The 18,174-nt window shown below is 42.0% G+C and overlaps 1 long non-coding RNA gene and 1 pseudogene across 4 annotated transcripts; both read right to left on the bottom strand.

Annotated features, from left to right (window-relative positions):
• Positions 1 to 12,274: 12,274 nt before the first annotated feature.
• LOC133742169 (auxin-binding protein ABP19a-like) lies at positions 12,275 to 12,984 on the bottom strand (annotated as a pseudogene).
• Positions 12,985 to 15,008: 2,024 nt separating this feature from the next.
• Positions 15,009 to 17,942, bottom strand: LOC133706524 (uncharacterized). 4 transcript variants are annotated; one of them, XR_009844586.1, is made up of 7 exons: positions 17,621 to 17,942; positions 17,009 to 17,097; positions 16,798 to 16,890; positions 16,375 to 16,511; positions 15,918 to 15,978; positions 15,363 to 15,434; positions 15,009 to 15,249 (listed from the first exon to the last, which is right to left on the bottom strand). It is a non-coding gene; the product is annotated as an uncharacterized LOC133706524 (long non-coding RNA). The 4 variants fall into 4 exon arrangements; XR_009844584.1 differs by lacking the exon at positions 17,009 to 17,097 and having other exon boundaries at positions 16,798 to 16,896; positions 17,621 to 17,941; XR_009844583.1 differs by lacking the exon at positions 17,009 to 17,097 and having other exon boundaries at positions 17,621 to 17,940.
• Between the last annotated feature and the right edge of the window lie 232 nt (positions 17,943 to 18,174).

Below are 18,174 nucleotides of genomic sequence, written 5' to 3'. Positions count from 1 at the left end.
CCACGTATTTGGCTTGATCAGTGGAGAAATCAGATATTTGTTCAGCGACAATTGTATTGTCAGAAGAACAATCTTGTTGATGACCTTTTCCATGCACAGCCTCTGTGTAAGGCTGTGACTCACCAGTGAGACCCTTAGGTTGATTGCCACCTATAGGCAAGTTAGTCTCATAAACGACCTCTTCTCGAGCGTTCTGCTCAATTTCTAGGTCCCAATCGCGAAACCTCTGCTTTGTTTTTGCGATCAAAATGGCCATGTCTCTGGCTTGCTTTTCTTTATTCCTCTCGATGTTGGCCATGATGATCGCGAGCTGTTCATCAATGCTTGCCCCCTCTGGGATGGGAATAGGCATAAACTCATCATTAATGGCAGTATCGCCAGTGGTGGCAATATTGACCATCTATTTACTTTAGGAATTTCTTTTGGTAAATATTTTCCCCTAGCATCTCAATGATGGCGAACAAATGCAAAAAGACTCTAGTGTAGTCCCACTGGGCGTGCCAAAATGTTTGTTTTGAAGCCCGGTGGTTGAATGTGCTTCAGGAGAAAAAAAAAAATTCTAACCTTGTCCCACTGGGCGTGCCAAAATGTTTGGCTCCAATTTTGCTGCAGCTGGTCAACAGTCTCTTTTCTGCGCGGGCGTGCCAGCACCGTTCGGGTGCGGTCGTCGGGGGTGTCCCTTGACCTGACTTCTATCAAGCGATTGTAGACGAGGAGAACACCAACCTCGTCGTGAGATTCTTTGTGCCTCGTGGTGAGGACTTTTGCGAGCTTCTTCTTGTTAACACAATCGATACTCAATGTTGTAGATCGAGCAGAGCGACATCACCGGGAAATGTTGAGATCTTGCTAAAGCGTGACTTTAGCTTGGCTGGTTCCGTAACCGTTGTGGTCGCGGCACTACCGTCGGCTCCCGAGGAGACTAGGACCGAAGCACGTTGATAGAGGGTTTGGTGGCACTGAAAGTCGGCTTCTGAGAAGACTAGGACTAGGAGCGTGATCACCGCTAAGAGAAAGAGAAGGAGAGGGAGAGGAGTTGCTCTTAGAGAGGTTTGCTCTAGAGAGAACTTAGATCATCTTAGAGATGTTGTTGTTGAATATGAATGTGTGATTTAGAATGAGAAGAAAAGGTGTTTATATAGGGAAGAAAAAGAAGAGTGAAATGATGAGTGGAAGAAAAATAATGAAAGTGGAATATGAAAGTGATTTGTAAAATATGGAAAAGATAGAGAAATGATGAAATGAAAGCAAGGCATGAAGGTGCAACAACATGGAAGTGATGATGATCTATTAAAGAGATTGTCTTGAAAAATATATCCAAGGAAAAGAAGAAAAGCATCTAGCTTTCTTCATGTGGGTAGGAAACATGAACATGTGAATATTGAGCTGGTTTTAGGTCAATTTCTGTCCCTTTATTCCTTCAATTATTTCTCCAACAAGACTTCAGAATGAGCTTTTGACTTCTTCATAAAAAATGTTCCACTATGAGTGTAGATCACCCTGGTAAAATTTCAGATTTTTATTCCATGTGGTTGGGCCGAAAATGCTGCTGGACCTCTTACAGGTCCAGTTTTCCAGTTTTGCTTCTGTAGAAACTTGGGCTGATTGTTTGAAGGCCTTCCACTCAAAAAAAACTCTTGCACTCTTCATAAGAAATGATCCTTGGGCTGTCTAGAATGGATCTGGAAAGTTTCAGCACATTTCGATTTCATTTGGTAAGTCTGCCACCCCTCCTTCCTTGTCTAGCTCGGTTTTTTCTAGCCGAAGTAGGAAAATGTGCTAAAGTTGACTTTTCATACTTCCATAGTAGGCTTTATTTAGCCTCTAAATATATATTTCGAACTTGTCGACAATATATAGCTTGAGCCACTGACATTGGCTCAATTTCTCCAAGACACGCCTTGTCAGGCCAAAGTGCTTATTTTGGGTCCAAACACATTGCCCCCGAGACCTCGAAGTCAAAGGTCTTCGTCTTGACTGAAGAGGTCTTGAACCAGCACTGCTCTTATAATGTTGTTGCTCCAAAGCCACTTGTATTGGCTTGACTGATTCCATATAGGCCTCTAAATAGGCCGTAAAGCTTGAATGCCACAATCTGAATTGCCTTTGTCATGAACTGACGCTTTCTTTGCCAACTTTATTGCCCCCCATGTATCTGATGTCTGGTATGCAGTGAATTGGTGAAACTTGGGCAGGTTGTAGGAGATCAGAACTTTAGCGTACCCCCCATGCGAAGGAGAATGCTTTTGATCGCGAATGAGGATTCTTCTCTTCCTTGGTGGTAGCTTCGCCATGTGTATAGCAGCAAGTATCTGCCTTGTTCGCTGGCTCTCTGTTGATTTTCTCAAATGTAGGTGTTGGAGCCGCTTCGCTGGCTAGATCAAGTTTGATCAAGGCCTACAGTACTTGGCAAAATAAGATGCATAATAGCAAACTGTTTGCTGTCATTTAATCCTTCGCGAGTCTTATGCTGAAGAGGACGATTGAATCATGGCTATCGACATCATGACATGTGACCAAGTGAAACCACCATACTTGCTGCAACTTTAGCATCTAAAACCGCATGGGTTTTAATCATGTTTTTTAAAAAAAACATCAGGCCACTATGCTGGCCCTACGGTTGTAGGGAAAGGTGCAATGCCATCTCTTCACCGCCGCCTCAGATGCAATTCTCAAGATGGAATAATGATTAATTAATTATCAAATAGAGCCACTCACTGGCCCAGCTAATAAATTAATCTCCAAAAATATCTGAGCTACAAATCAAGGTGTAGTGGAGAAGTGTTCCTTGCGACCCAGAAATGGCACCCAAGAAACCATTCGTTATCGATCAGGCAGATGAAATCACTGAGAAAGCCGCATTCACCTAGCGGACTAACATGGGTGTTCGATGCAGAAGTCAGACCGGAGAGGAGAGAAGTCGACTGATGGGCTTTGGTGGAGGTGATAATCAAGCGAGTCTGGGTCCCACACCTCGCGATCGTTTGCCAGATGATGTTATGGCCTATTATGGGCTTCCCATCGGTCGTCCCATAGCGGCTCTTCGGCAGGTGCCCGGTGATTTTAGCAGTTGGGGGCCGAGGAGGAAAGTGAGTTTCTGGCCTACCATCGCTCTTGAGGAAAATGTTTGGTATCAGGAGGTCCGAGCGAGAGATTTGGCCCGTTGGGATGCGGTGGGTATCACCCAAACCATCGATCTATGCTTCCGTCTTTCCCATAATACCAGCCCTGCACCGCTAGCCGCCGCTCTTTGCTTCTGGAACACCTCCAGCAATACATTCGATTTCCGGTTTGGGCAGATGAGCATAACTCTGCTGGATGTTCTTACCATCACGGGGTTGCCCATTGACTTTGACCCCTATGTGCACGGTTAGTTTGATGACATTCAATTTCCTTTGAGAATGGATATGGCTGGTCGGGGGCATCGCAGCAAATCCTACCCATTCTGGCGCGACTATTACTGCACCCAGCGTGACCACACAGAAGGTATCTCATTCCTGGAATTCTGGTTTTGCAAATTTATCTTTTGCACTTCTTCCAACAAACCTACTGTGCCCTGGAATTCTGTGGCCACTGCTTTGTACAATGGTATTTGCGTTGGCCTTGGGCAATCTGTATTGGGTGCGTTATATCGCTCCCTTTATAAAGCCGTAATGTGCCCCTTCGATACCGACATTAGTGGCCCTTTCTGGATCCTCGCCTTTTGGCTGCAGATTTATTTCCCTCGCTTCCGTCGCGGTGATATTCCAAAGGATCCTCCAGTCGATTCCCTTTTGGGGAATTGGCTTTGCCGCAACGTAAGGTATCGAGCTCCACCCTTCTCCGAGTGTTTTAATTACTTGTACTTGCTGGAAGAGATGCCGGACCCAAAAATAGTCCTTTTTAGGCGATTCCCTCCTCCCCTTGATGATGGCTTTCAGCCCAGTGGACGGGATCATAGCGAAAGAGCCCTCCTGGCCTTTCGTCGCACCATCTCCTGCTTGGATATTCGTCTTGCCACCGACCTCGTAAGCTACGAGCTCTATGCCCCTAACCACTTTGCTCGCCAATTTGGGTTGGCCCAGTTGGTACCCTGGCCTCTGGTTGATTCTGCCAATTACTACACCTCTTGGCGGAGATTAGCCCCACCTGGGTCTGCCCCCTTTCAGAGTCAGTTTACTTTGATAATGATTCCCCCTAGGGTCAGAGTGTTGTACCCCCTCAACGATGTCGACAATGATTATGTTGATTGGTGGAAAGAAGTGTCCGTGAACTGTTGGGACCCGCCATATGACGAACTCTTCGCCCTGATCTTTCGTGGCATGAGTAGTCCTGGTCCGGAGGACCGCGAGATTCTTGAGCGCTTCTCCAACCCTGCAGCACAACCCCCGCGACCTATTCTACCTTCTCGCTCATCACGTCCAGGGATAAAAATCCACGAGCCTGGGGCAACAGTAAGTTTTCATCTTTCTTCACCATTCCTTTTCCTTGTCTTGATTTTCCTGCTCTTATTCCTGAGTGTGTTTTGCAGCGAATTACCCGGAGCAGGACAGCCTCTGTTCAGGTCGGGAAACAAAAGGCAATAGCAGAGGAGACTCCTGAGGGTGAGTCTTCTCATGATGAAGATCCCGCTGAGGAAATTTGGTTAAGAACGATCCCAAAATTGTATATTTGGTGCTTCCCCCCTTTTTGAGTTGTGATTCTTTTCTCGTATAGGCCACTGCTGTCTTAGCTTGCAAACGCGATCGAGCTCAATTCGTCGAAGAGAGTTTTGAAGATGACGAACCGCTGGGAATGAGATTGGTAAACTCCGGCCCCGTCTTATCCTATTTAAATTTTAGAATCTGGGCAGGATCTTCAATATGTATCTTTTGACAGGTCCGTCTGAGGACCACTGATCCCTCTCGCCTGAGCGAGGCTGGATCCTCAACCGCTGCAGAAGAGCCAATTCTCTCGTTAGTTCAAGCACCAACTAGCCCCGTGGCGCCTCTTCCCTCTCCCACATCTATAGAGCATCCGCAAGGTCCTACCATTCTGATAACGATCTCCGATGACGACTCCCCGGAGCATGAAAGCGTGGAAAGCCACTCTGAGGCTTCTGCCGCTTATGAGGAACTAATGACGACAGAGATTCCCGCGGCACTAGAGATCCAAGAGGTGAATGAAGCGGGGCCTCTTCCTCTTGGTGACCATGCCAGATATCGACCCGACAGATCGAGAGGTAAGCCACTATTGGCCAATGCTTTCCATTTCCCTTTAGATCCAAACCTGCTTTCTGACATTTTTGAACCTGACCAGGATTCTGTTTGTACCGAGGAGGTGGTCCTTGACGCTGAAGCTCTGGCCGGCGGGACGTACATCCCAGGTTTGGGGGATGAGGCGAGCAGTGGTGGTCTCTTGATTTCAGAAATAGATGAGGCGAGCGTTGAGGCCGAAGGTTCTGCTCTCGGAGCTACTCGTTTCCAACACTCTACTGATGAACCTCGCACTGAATTTCCAGAGTCTCCCGCGGCTGAGATGTCGGACCAAGCTCAGGGGCTCGTTGAGGGAAATTATGCTGAAGATGAAAGAATTGAGGAACCAATCGACCCTCTAGCATTGGTGACTTATGATCGTGCTGTGAATCCTCCGCCTCCTCCTCCCACTAGGCTTGAAAAGCTAGCTCGAATCCTTGAGGAAACTCCTCCTACCGCCGCTGAACTAGCGAGGACAGAGCTTCGAAACCTTTTGGGATAGCGGCGGCTGGGGCCTGAAGAACTCCCCAGGATATGGGAAGCCATTGTGTTCCTTCGCCGAGAGCATGCGGTCAATCCAACTCAGCTCGACACTATAGAGAAGCTGTTGAAAGACCTTGACGTAGCCCGCGCTCGCCAATCTGCCGCGGAGGCTCGAGCTCATGCGGCCCGCGTGGTACGGAATAACCTCGCTAGTCAGATGGAGACTCTTCGCGGCACCTTGAATGATCGGGCCACTCGCATGGGGGAGATAAGGCTCCAGAAGTTAGACTTAGAAGCCCAGATCCGACATCTCCAAGCTTGTTTGGCCCATGTGAACAACGAGCTCAGCGCAGAGGAAGCCCAACTGGACGCTCCCTTGGCTGGCTCTGAAAAATTGACTCGCCGCTTAGCCCAAGCTGAAGAACGGGCCTTGTTGATTGAAAACGGGGCCCTTGCTGCAGGCCTCCAGGTTGAGGTGTTTTGTGTGAAGCTTGATTTTGCGGGCCGACCACTTTAGGCCTCTTATGACTTATAGTAGTGATTTCCTTAGGCCCAATTGTAGTACAAAATATATATATATATATATATATATACATATATATTCTTCTTGTAGTACCGACGACATCTGTATTTCTTAACTAATATTTATCTTTTGGATACACTTGCTGGCCCCAACTCAAAACTCTTGGTTTTATCTTCTTAATGAGTCTTTAACTTCGCATTAACTAACTGTTGAAAACTCCACCGTGAGAAGATAATATTGAAAATGGAACAGTTACCTCCTCGAAAACCGTTCGGTTCCCCCACGCGCCAATAATCCCTTCTTTTCCGAGATTTAGGGCAACTTTAATCAAGATTTACTGACACTTAGTTTGACTCTTCGACTGTCCATCCACGGGTGGAGATGCTTTTCCGAGATTTAGAGCAACTTAATCAAGATTTACCGACACTTAGTTTGACTCTTCTCTTCGACTATCCATCCAAGGGTGGAGATTTGCATGCCTTGTTCCTATAAATAGGTGCATTCTGGGGATGAGAACGTTCACGCCAAAAACCTTCCTCTGAGTTTCAGATCCTCAACAATGGCCTTTCAATCTTTGCTTCTCTTTCTCCTTCTTCACAAATCTTCCCCTCAGGAAATGGCCCTTAGCCTCTAAATTTTAGGCTTTATGGCGTAATCTCAAGCCTGGGTTAAGCCTTATGGCGTAATCTCAGGCAACCCCTTGTTTCAGCCTTCTGGAAGTCTGGATGGAAAATGCCAGGATTCAGATTGGTTTAGAAACGCGAGGGGGCTCCAAGTGTGGGATCTCCGGTCATGCGAGATCATCTTTGTTAGAATCCCACACGCGGAGCGAAACGGGGAAGGGAGGAAGGCCACTCTGTGGTTCGTCTTTCCTCCTCTGTTTCCTTCCTTCTGGACCCGGCCCTGTGTTGTGCCCTCCAAATGGAAGGGGCTTTGGTTATCACCTCCTTCTCCCCCTCTCTCTTCTTGACAGAATCTTGGAGGGATGGACTTTTTGAAGGAATGGGTTCAAGCTACAGAATGGCTGTTCCCATACTTCACGTCCAACTAATGGTGGTTACCAAGGCTAAAGGGGGTGCAGAGACTCAAGCCGATATTCGGTTCATTCACTCTCTGCCCCTCTTGGAGATAATGGCGCGGCTCAACCCGACGTTGGATTCCATAGATGCTTCCAATTGAGGGGGCTTAGAGGCTCCATTTTCTTTCACTGGAGTCTCCTCTTCTCATGGATAATGGCGTTGGCCAAGCCTATGTTGGGTTCCTTTGCCGCTTCCATTTGAAGGGGGCGCGGGGGATCCGTTCCTCTTCTTTTTCCTTCCCTGAAGTCTGCCCCTCCTTGGGATAATGGCGTGGCTCAAACCGATGTTTGGTCCCTCAACTGCTTCCATTTGAAGAAAGATTCAGAAGATATCCGAAGATTCCTGTTTTGTATTTTAGCCACTTTTGGCTTTATAATGAATGTACTGCTTTTGGCCGCAAAGCCACTTTATGAATACAATAATATTTTCTTATCCTGATATTCAAATATTTATGAGGAGCCAATAATTGTGTCTCGTAAGGCCCCAAATATAGGCCCCCATAGTTGTATATTCAGGAGCTTTGAAAATAATATCAACTTTAAAATATGCTCCACGTCAAAAAGAGCCTCGCGGCGAAGGTTTTGAGAAAATCCACACCTCGACCCTATTTTCCCGCGAAGGTGTTTTCTCTGCGAGAGAAGAGACAGGCCAAAAAAAAATTTCCGGAGCTGCTGAATCGGCTTAGTATAGTGTAGTGTTGCCCCCTAGTGTTGCTAGGCGTAGCGAAGAAATGATTATGGGCCTCGAAAACAGGCCTTCATGAATGGGCTTCGCGAGTGTGGGAACACTAGAATTTCCCCCCATGTCTTATGCGAAGAAACTGTCTACGACTCCTCCGAGTCCCATGTCTTATGCGAAGAAACTGGCTAATAAATTAATCTCTAAAAATATCTCAGCCACGAATCAAGATATAGTAAGTTCTTGATACTTTTCACGGGCTCATTTCGCTCGGAATTCACCTCTTGTCTGTACTCCATTTGCAGACTTCATGCAACTACTTTTTGTGGTGGATCTTTTGCGAAGCTTAGGAGGTGGATTTCGCTGTGCTCTAAAGTGTTTCGCTCAACTATTTCTGTGACGCCTGTGGGCCTTTGGGATGCTTCGCGAACAAACAGGAGAGGCCTTCAAAATGATAGCTTCTCCAGAAATTCTTTAAGGATAAATCTTCTCAAGATATATCAGAGTAAGGAGAAATCTTCTCAAGGTAGATCCGAGTGAGGAGAAATCTTCTCAAGGTAGATCCGAGTGAGAAGAAATCTTCTCAAGGTAGATCCGAGTGAGGAGAAATCTTCTCAAGGCAGATCCGAGTGAGGAGGAATCTCTTTGAGCTTGGTGAAAATATTCCTCGCGAAGACTTCGCTGACGTTTTGGATCGACTCCGCCTCAGTGTTTTGACTCCTCAGTAATTTTTGGATCGCACTAATGGAATCATGGTGGGTTTAAATGAGGAATTGAATAAGTAGCTGAATTCAATAAGACATTATGAATCAAGGTTTAGACATGCAGCCCAAGTATAGTCGCCTAGACACAAATTTTCTTTCAAATCCTTTGGTCAACCTTACTGAAATGGCCAGGTGGGGGAGGGCGAACAAGAGAGGCAGAATCCATTTTGGCATGAGCTACTCCCACATAGTGGTTTAGGCCCATTTGCACGCACTTCTGGATTCAAGAACCTGTCATGAACGTTGTCCCCTTTCTAGACACCATTTCACATAGGCTATACTTACTAAGATGAGAAATGTCATAAGTGTGAAGACAGTTCAACAAGTGTTAATAAAAGCCGCCCTTAATCTTAAGGGACCTGAACTAGGCACCAATAAGGAGTTTAGGCCAATATTAACAAAAGAGACTTCACCTATTCCGTTATGATTCACAACCCCTTACCAGCCTCAACTTCTTCATAGTGGTGTGATTTACATGGGGATTTTCAATCCTTGGCAACGGCGCCAGAAATAAATAAGTGTTTCCACCATTTGCCACCTCTACAAGATCACGGGGGAGGCCATCTATGCTTCACTCCAAGTTCCGATGTATCAAAATTTGTAGGGTAAAAATCCCTCCTGTGAGAGCTTGTAGGAAAAGAACAAAGATACTTCGTGTTGAAGAATTTGGAGGAATTTGGCTCGTGAGAGGGGTAATCTCCCCCCCCCCCCAAGTATCCTTGTTGGTTGGCGAAGCATGATCTTCAATTGCAATTTTGGAGATGAAGATGAGTACATGTCGGCTTTGTTACCAACTACCATATCATAGAACATGGTGTCTTCAGAATAAACCACGAATTGGCTTTTGCATTTGACCACTTGTTGGTCTGAATTCTCCACATCAAGAGCTTCAAAGAACTTGAACTCCTTCATATGATTTTTGAAACCAATAATCAAATTATAATTATCATCATATTTATCATAGATTGGCTCCGCATCGAGATCAAATTTAGAATCACCAAAATTCGATGAATCGATCTCTTCTTTGAAAATAGGCATATCAAATATTTGTTTGCCTCTATATTCTTTCCAGGCATCATATTGAGACGCCTCTATGGACTGTTTAGTATCATAGACAAATTTCTTTTGCAAGAAATTTGGAGCTGGATAATTGTAAATAAGAGTTAACTTGTATTGATGATACTCAAATTTACAGTCGCGAAGGACAACTTGGCCACTAGAATAATTGTTCTGGCCATTCATGCAACGTGGGTTGTAGATGTGCCCTCCACATATATCAAAGTCACCGCTTGGCCTTGAAGAATATATGAAGAACTTCAAGTTGAATTGATTAATAAAGCCACAGATTGGCTTCTGTAGACCACAACTTAATTGATAATTAAGTTGGTCATGGCTTAATTGATTAACTCCACCATGACGTCCAACATGGCCAAGGCTAAATTGATGATAGTAAGGTGGGCCCTGCCCTTGACCCTTTGCATGATCATGATGACGTCCAGTAACAGAGTCACAATTGAATTGATCATGAACTTGCTTCTTTTGATCAAAGGGATGATCATGGGCCATATCTTGCCCCCCATGCATCTGACCAGTAGCCACGTATTTGGCTTGATCAGTGGAGAAATCAACTATTTGTTCAGAGACAATTTTCTTGTCAGAAGAACAATCTTGTTGATCCTCTTCTCCATATGCAGCCTCTGTGCAATGTTGTGATTTACCAGTGGGCAAGCTGATTTCTTCTTCTGCAACAGACTGATCTAGATGAAAGTTTTTGCCTTTAGATTGATCGCCTCTTATAGGCAATTCAATCTCTGAAACAGCCTTTTTACACTTAAACTTGCTGAAGATCGAGAAACTCGCTGCGGTTATTTTGTGAGAAGTGACTTGTTTGTCCTCGCCAATGACGATCATAAAGAGTTGATCATATAGCGCCTTACTCTGCTGAGCGTTCCACCGAATTTGGCGGTCAATACTTGCAAGCTCCCTTTCTATCTCTTTTCCATATCTTTCGCTATTGCCCCCCCAGTATTATGACCTTTTCTTCGAAACTTGCATAATCTAGGATGGGAAGCAGAGCGAGCTTGTCAGCCTCAATGGTGCTATTGACCATTTTTTCACTTTAGGAATTTCCTTTGGTAAAGATTTTCCCCTGGCATCCCAATGATGGTGAATACAAAAAGACTCTGGTGTAGTCCCACTGGGCGTGCCAAAATGTTTGGCTCCAGTTTTTCTTGAGCTGGTCAACAGTCTCTTTTCTTGAGTGGGTGTGCCAGCACCGTTCAGGTGCGGTCGTCGGGGGTGTCCCTTAACCTGACTTCTTTCGAGCGATTGTGGACGAGGAGAGCACTAACCTCGTCGCGGGATTCTTTGTGCCTCGTGATTAGGACTTTTGCTAAGTTTATTCGAAATCACACAATCAATACTCGACGTCGTAGATCGAGCAGAGCGAAAATCACTGGGAAGTGGGGAAAACTTGCTAAAGCGTGACTTTAGCTTGGCTGGTTTGCTAGGGCGTTACCCTTGCTTGGCTGGTTCGGTAACCGTTGTGGTCGCGGTACTACAGTCGGCTCCCTTTGACAGAGGGTTTGATGGAACTGACAGTCGGCTCCTGAGAAGATTAGGACTGGAGTGTGATCACCAGTAAGAGAAAGAGAGGGGTTCTCCGGAGAGACTTGAGTAATCGTAGAGATTAGTTGATGAAAATTGTGTGTTTTGTTACTTCGTCGTAGCCTCTATATATATGCTGCAAGGCCATAGTGGTTGGCCTTAAACAAATCATGATGGAGCACTTAATGGGATTATGAAACACTTATGGGATTATGGAGCACTTATTAGGATTATGGTGGGTTAAGCACTTAAGCACTAATGGAGATGAGCTTAACCATTTTGGGTTCAAACAAAAGTAAAATTAGAACAAAGTGAAAAAGCCTACAGCTTTGAAATTGGGTATCTATTGCACGGGGTTCAGGTTTTATGTCCCCCCCCGGTTGCAAAATTCAAATATTAATATAATAAATGGAACATCCCTTTACAACAAAAAAAAAGGAAATTGGGTATTTGTGTTTAGAAACTGGGTGGTAAACCTGTTGACTTGAGTTTGAAGTCTCTTCAAGCTAGGAAAGTGGCATTTGCTTGAAGAATATTTAGGGACTTGCTGGAGGACGACGCCTTTGATGACTTTCTTTTTGGATAGGTGGTTTCTCTTGTCTTCCTCCCCTGCATGCGCTTCAAATTTTGTATTTCAGAAATGATTTTTCCATAGATACAATGAGGGCTGCGTACAGCCAGTACACTATGATAGGGATAAACGTTCCTAGTACTTCATCAGAAGCAACTATTCCCATGAATCCCATCTCACTTATAGGTTATAGCTAAGTAGATGAGTTCTGCACTTGGTTTACTGTTTAGTTTGATAGAGTGATACTTTTTTTTTTTTTTTGAAACTAGTAATTCTTTTGAAACTGTGTAATAGTCCGCATGGAATTCAAATTATACAAGGCATAAATAAAATTAAATTCATTTATTTTGCTTACACTGGTAAGACCTAAACAGATAGGAGACATTATTTAGTAACAATTCATATTTCTTGCTTATACGTCAACCTTAATTAGTACCACCAAGAAGAGCCTTGAGTTTCTTTATCTCAGCAGTGTTGAGGAAAGTGGATCGCGCGATCAGTAGGTATATTGTTTTGAAATAGTGCGGTATGGAGCATCTGCAAACCGGGGCTATCACTGCTGAAGCTAACAAACTCAAGAGCTGGAGTATCACCAACATTCGCTTGGAAGTGCAACAGCCCTTGAGGGATAACCATGATGTCACCCTTCTTAAGAGTTTTTTAGATAAACTTTGTTATCTGAGGAAATGAACCCGGTGGTTAGGGTTCCTTCAATAACAAAGTACAATTTCTGAAGCTCCATGGTGTGTGTGCATTGGGACAACTCCACCAACAGCCAAGTCTGCGCGAGCTAGTGCAACGCCCAGGCCGTTCAAACCAGGGAATTGAGAAGAAAATGCGGTGGTGACTCCCGCTTTGATCATATTTGAGGTGTTACAAGGAACTCCTAAGGCAGAGTAGACGAAATCATCCACCGTAACATTTGCAGGATTTTTGCAAGAGTAGCCTGCGGGAGTGCGGGGCCTTGAGGAGCTGTGTAGTCTGCAACACACAAGTCTTGCACAGCAGCATAGGAGGAAGAGAGAATGAGAGAAAACACAAAGAAAATAGGGAAAGACGTCCTCATCATGATCAACTTGCTCATAGAGTCATAGGTATGTGCTTGTTTTAGCTTATGTTTTGATGTGTTTATTTATGAAGCCAGAGGAAAAGAAAATAGAATTCATGTGGTGCACGTGACCAGAATAGAAAAGGAAAGAAGAGAAAGAAAAATGGTTTGGACGTCATCATCACCCATCCCTTAATTAAGCTTAATTGCTAGTGATGATGTCGTCGTTTATTATTTTCTTTCCTTTTTTTTTTCTCTTCTCTTCAATTCTCTTCTCTTCTCTTCTCAATAAAGTTCCGCACTCTCGAATGCAATGAGATTCCGCTTCACTAATGGCATTGACTACAGTTGATCGGTATCGACTATTTCGTCTCCTTATTGAAAACTCCACTTCACACTAATTTTGCACCATTTTCATGTCATTTTATCTCGATTTTTGCAACTCCGTTTATTATCTATAAATAAATAAAAATATATTAATTACATAATAATTGACTTAAATATTAACTTAATTCTAGTATTTAAAGTGCAATTACGCGCATAGTAAAAGATGAAATGTAATTGGTGGCAGCTGCAGATTATTATCAGAACGAACATCCTATAATCCTAACAAATCAATTGTAACAGATCGTATCGGAATTAAGTAATAAGTCCTCGTTCAAAATCATACTTTTACTTCAATGCTAGTTCACATTGTTCCATTGCTAACTCTGTGCCATAAATTTGGTTTGTCCACATATTAAATTTTGGAGTGTAAATGGAATAAGCAGATATGCTGAAATCTCTTACCAAAAAAATGCAGGCCTTGACCATTTGAATGCTTCAGTGCTATTTAGTGCGTTCATTTCTGCAACAAATTTAGGGAAAGACACTAATTCCTTACTAGCTTATAGTAGCTTGCATATGGTATGGTCTACAAATCTAAACCCTGCAAAACTAAATGCATTAATTCACTATTTGCATCGAATGTATACCAGATGCTACATTAACTAGAGAGTAATTGCATCATGAATTTTGGATGGAATTGCTTCATCAGTTTGGGTACAAATAAAGAGGCTGGTAATCTACTCTCTTATGAAAGTTTCCTTGTTTGCTTTTGAAATAGATGCAGGCAATTAGAGAAAGCAATTGCTTCCTATAGACATTTCTTCTACGTATTGAAGTGTCTTACCAATTCATAGCTCATCGATCATTTGATGTTTCTTTAAAAGAAATGGTAAAGATCGATTTTCGATGGAATTATCTTAAAAGAGTATCAGAACAATGACAACTCGATAAACTTTGTAGTGTGGTTTGACAAAACAACAATACCTCCATCTATCAATGAATATGAAAAAGTAAAGATAAAGAGTTTGACAAATTACTTTAAAGAAACTAGAACAAAAACGATGAAACAAGTGTTATTGTCTCACTTGGCAAAACAACCAAAACTAGATTCACTACCAATGGGGTGAAAGTGTAAAGATAAGTTGTTAAAAGAGTTACTTCAAATAATTAAACAACAAAAATTTTACAAGTCTTGTCATCTTGCTTGGTACAACGTCATATCTTAAATATATTGATCAATTAGTGATATGGTAAAGACAAAGTGTTCGACAAATTTCTCAAGTAACGATAATTAGACAAGCAAATTTTGTCTTCCATCTCACTCAAATAAAACAACAAAACCTAAATCTACCTATCAGTGAAATTCACTAGTAAGTTCTTAGAAAAGTAGCACCCGATTTGATACGTACACTACTAGAATTTTGTCTATAGGACACCCTCCACTAAGGGTGTCGATTGTTTGTAGAGGGCACCAATTAATTGATTAGCCACTATGCAGCCACCAATTCAATGTCAGTCCCCTTTGCTGCCGTTTCCATTGAGACTTAGGACACCCATTTTAGGAATGGTGTCTCTCTTTCTACTTTAGCAGTATTGGGCCCCGCACTACCTTGTCTGACCAACCTGATTGCTGTCCAATCATCATTGCCACCAATCATTCGGTGTGAAAAGAACCCAAGCAAAAGAAAAAAAAAATTGAAAAATGAAAAAGCCAATTATTTCACCCCAAAATTTTATCCTCTTTTATCATTCCACTGCCAGTATTACACCAATAAATAAATTATTTAACCTCATAAAAATTGATAGTAAATATTTCTATTGCATCACTGAATTACATAGCCCGCTTTATCATATTTACAAACTTAAAAAAATAGAACATCATGTCTATACATAATTTACGGCCCCTCCCACCAAGGTTTGATCAGTATCAGTGTTTGCCGTTATGATTTCCAGTACCTGCCAAAGAGCAAGTGCAATGAATACATAGGGTTGATGGATCCTAATTAACTTCTTATTGTTAATTATTAACCAACCAAATGAAAATAGAACATCATGATTAGTAAAGTTACCATTTTTGATCCCAGGCCGAAGGTATCAATACTCCATCTAAGCCTCCTACTCTTGCTGCATCTGAGAAAAACCTACAAATAGAACAATCAAGTATCTTGGTTAGAATTTCAAGTAGAAGATCAAAACAACACCAAATAGGTGACTGACTTCTACGCATCAATCACTCAATTATCTAAAGCATATATTGACACAGTTAAATTTGCAATGTATTTAGTTGCTGTGCTGCATATATAACATGGACATGAAGAGCTTGGGGTTCATAATTGTGCTATTATGGCTCATTTTGGCATCAAAAGAAATAAAGAGACAAATATAAGTTGATGTGAAGTATCACAGTATTATCAATGAGAAGCCATATAATTAGTTTATGAATTTTAACTAGTGGGTGTCCCGAGTTATTATATGCAAAAATTCACATAGAAACATGATACCAAGCATTGTCTAGCTAAACACAGAGCATAATGGAGCAAGAAGAATTTATGGGTATCTATTCGAAGGACAGCAGTGAGCTTAGAATGAACCAGAATATATAGAGCACAAGTGGTGATGCTCACAGAAGCAAAAGAAATTAGGATACAATTGATGATGATAACCCAGATTTACTTGTAGGAATGCCTGAAAATCAAAAACAAAAGTAAGCACAAGAATATAGTGAAGAATAAATAACATAAAATAGTTGAATATATAAATGATGTCTACAAATGTATTCATATACAATTATACATCATCACTGTTTTGCAAAAATCTAAAGTTATACAGATATGTAAATTCAACTTACTGCACCACCTAGTCCAGAAATAGAAACCTAAAGCAACTTACAAACCTAAACCTACCGGAAGTAAATATATCTAGTCACAAATTTGATGTTTATTTCAATGTATCTAGTTGATCAAGAAATTTTTTTTTGCTTGATATTGTTGCCTCAATGTCTTGAGTAGGTTAATTCGTAGAACGTTTTATTAAAAAAGGATAGATAACTTGATTAGCTGACAGAGAAAGAGAGATGCATACCTGATGATGGAGATCAATGAGAGGAATAGGAATTGGAATGAACTTGTCTTCATAACAGCCAAACGCTCTTTTTATCGCACAAGACCTCTTGCTTGATTCTGTGTTTTTTCAACTTCTCAGATAAGTTTTAAATGCAGCTGAAAACATATGAAAATTTTACTTCATTCACGAGGTATATTTACAATTACAATCTACAACGGTGATTGTTAGGCATAAGCAAACAAAGAAACACAGTCAGCAGCCATCAAATGGCATGGAGACAACTTATTACCTAATAACAAGAATGGGTTTAGGGATAGTATCACACATCATTCATGTTACAAGAAAAACTTAAATACAAGATTGTTTCATCACTTATGGGATCTATGTACACCACAGAACCCAAGCACAAAGAAATTTTGTATTTTATAATAGCCAACACACCTTACGAAAAATAATGAGAGCTTGCACCAACCAAGGAACTGATTCAAAGTCTCCACAGCTGCATCACCACAATCTTCCTAAATCACCATACACCTGCAGCTTCAAAGATGTACAGCTAGAATCTTAAAGACAAGGATTTATTCATTAAACTGGTTACTTAACAAATTTTTTCTTAAAAATAGCTTATGTGTTGATAGTCGTATGGATAGACCTTGTTATGAGCCAATTAATCAAACTCATTGGGAACAGGGGGAACCCTCCACTGGGAGCATGACCTAGACTCCACCTTCTCAACAATGACTGAACACTTGAGCATTTGAAATAGCTCAAGTTCGACTAGCATTTGAAATAGCTCAACAACTAAACACTAAGCTATTAAATTCAAAAACTTTACCATGAGAAACATCAAATCTGAATTCATTGTAATTTTATTATAAATTAAATTGGCTTAGAACAAGGCTTTGCATAGGTCAACTAAAATAAGATTCTACAATTATGCTCATCCATATTCCAATACATATAAGTCTATAGCCCATTATTAATTCTGAAATCCTACTGCAGCAAAACAGAGACTAAAGTAAGTGTTGGATTCAAAGCACATGCTTCTAGCAAGGAAAAAAAAAAACTTAATTGCACCTTGTTCTACATGAAAATTATTATTTCTGGGATTTTATTTTTTATCAAGAGAACATTTTTAGATTCACCCAAATGAACATGAAAGACCCTAAAACACCCATAAAACCCAATAGCCATGATCCCGTACTGAAATCCAAGTTTCCACCAGCCAGAAAGAAACAACCCTAAAATCCAAAAAATATTTTACCTAGAACAAGATTCAGAGTAAAGAAAGGTGGAACCCGTTTGCAGAACACGATCGGCAGCTGTTGAAGTCAGCAAACCATTGGTGATGGCGCGTTGGCTAATTTCCCGTCCTATGGCCATGTGGGTTTTGTAGATCGGCTCACCCTAGATTCATTATTATCGGTCGTGTCGCAGGTCACCGGAGTTTGAGAAATGGCAGTGAAGAAGAAAGAGAGAGCAAGAGAGTTTGAGTTTTTTCATTGTTTGTTTAGCTGCTGAGAGAGTCTCCCACTCTCCCCGAGAAAAAGAGAGCGAGAGAGAGAGAGAGTGTGTGTTTGAGAATCTGTTGCTATTAGTATATTAAATTCTCTATTGCCAAAAAAATAATAATACTAAATAAGTGGGGATGAAAAGTGATCAGCTATATTATTATTTTATTATTTAGTTTATTAATAAACATATTAGCCACTGATCATCAGTGACAAATCCAATTTTTTGCCACCAACATTTGCTTACAAGAACCGTTTGCGTATCAGTGGCCATCTGTCGGTGCCCTTTGGCCATATTTCTAGTAGT

Source organism: Rosa rugosa, chromosome 4 (genome assembly GCF_958449725.1).
Source record: "Rosa rugosa chromosome 4, drRosRugo1.1, whole genome shotgun sequence".
Taxonomy (NCBI): domain Eukaryota; kingdom Viridiplantae; phylum Streptophyta; class Magnoliopsida; order Rosales; family Rosaceae; genus Rosa; species Rosa rugosa.
Note: the sequence above shows the minus strand (reverse complement) of the source record. Positions and strands in the feature narration are given on the sequence as shown.